This window comes from Egretta garzetta, unplaced genomic scaffold, assembly GCF_000687185.1.
Source record: "Egretta garzetta isolate BGI_Z169 unplaced genomic scaffold, ASM68718v1 scaffold12, whole genome shotgun sequence".
NCBI lineage: Eukaryota > Metazoa > Chordata > Aves > Pelecaniformes > Ardeidae > Egretta > Egretta garzetta.
The window spans coordinates 1635113-1636917 of NW_009258795.1; positions in this window are offsets into that span (position 1 = coordinate 1635113).

Below are 1805 nucleotides of genomic sequence, written 5' to 3' on the forward strand. Positions count from 1 at the left end.
CTGCCAGGAGCTGAGGTGTGCTCTCTGGTCAGTCAAAGCGAACACGGCTCTGCGTGCTTCGTCGTAACGAAAGCTTTTAATAAAGCCCTGTCACGATCCACTGTTGGGTTGAACAATTTGGCAGACGTTAAACCCCCTCGCTTTCCAACCGACCTCAGATAATTCTGGGAGGTTGGGGGAGGCTGGGCTTAACTTTGATTAACTCCAATGTTTTATCGTGACTAGGTTCCTTTCACATTCTCGGGAACAGAATTAAGACTCAAAACAGAGTCAAGTGCCAAATCACTTTATTTGGTCAACAACAAATGCGCAAGAGAAAAGCAGAGAAAGAGAGGAAAAGTGATGCGGCCGGAGCGGCTGGTGCGCCTGATGTATCTTTGAGTCTGGTGGAGGGCAGTTGTTCCCGGACGCTCCTCCTGGTTTCTGCTGGTTTCCCCTTTTTACAGGGTTGTCCTCTTGCCTAGTGAATAACTGTTTTGCATACCCAGGCCTCCCCCTTGGCAGTGGGGTGCATGCCCAGTACCATCACTAGATGGTGCTCGAAAATCCCAGAGGGCCCGAGCCTCCGCCCCATCGTCAGTCGACCCTGGGCCCCGGGTGGACGTGTCTCTCTTGGTGATTAAACTGTCCCGCTCAGTTGCTGTGGTGATTAGGCTTCGGTAGTTAAACTTGCTTGCCACCAATGTTGAGACAAGTTTTTAGTCCCTTACAAGCCCTCAGCTAATTCCCTTAATTAGCGTGGTCACGTAGAGATCAACGAGCAAGCACAATTCTAGCTGGCGGCAGCAAAAGGCAATCAACAAAGCCCTCTCTGAATGAAATAAATAAAACTCCAGTATCAGTTGTGGGAATCACCGCCCTCCTATTTTAACGTCTCTCTCACCACTTGAAAGGCACGGGCACGACGTTTCCTTTTTTGTTTTGGTGTTTTTTTAGTGTTGCCAGCATAGTTCATGGATTTGCAGTGGGACTGGGATGGAAGGAAGAGAGAGGAGGAAACACCTCTAACCAGCAAAAAGCCTCAGCCCAAAAGAAGTACCTGCTGTAGGTGTGCTTCGGGTGACAGGGGCTGAGCAGAGCATCAGGAGGTGAGTGGTGTGGTGCGGGTTCTGTTATTCACAGGAGAAGCTGGTTGTTTAAAATGGGAACCAAAGCAGCGAGCAGTGAGTGAAAACCCCTTCTTATGAACAGTAATCAGCCGGAACCGGCGCGAAAGGTGCTGTATTTCTGGAGTGCACGTCTGACATCCTGCTCACAGGAGGCTGTAGTGCATGGAAGGGTTATGCATCTTTCCAGACTATCAGCCTGAAGCATCTGTGGATGCAAGATGCTGGCTGATAGTCCTTGAAGTTAGAAATCTCCTGTTTAGTAACTGGTCTGCCTCCTCATGGTGCTTACCCATACAACTCCTACCATTTTAGAAAGGTAAACGGGGCAAAGATGCCTGCTTTCCACATCTGTTTGGTCTCCGGCCCCAGCACTGAGGTTTCCTGTGAGAAGAGCTTGGCTGAGGCAGCGCTGGGTGACTGAGCCATCCCCTTCCCGGATGTCTAACATGCAGCTGGGGCAGCCCCCGGTATCCATACAGGCTGGGGGACAAAGGGACGGAGAGCAGCCCTGCCCAGAGGGACCTGGGGGTGCTGGGGGATGAAAGGCTGGACACAACCCGGCCATGGGCGCTGGCAGCCCAGAAGCCAACCCTACCCGGGGCTGCATCAGGAGAAGCGTGGCCAGCGTCGAGGGAGGGGACTGTGCCCCTCTGCTCTGCTCTGCTCTGGGGAGACCTCTCCTGGAGCCCTGAGTCC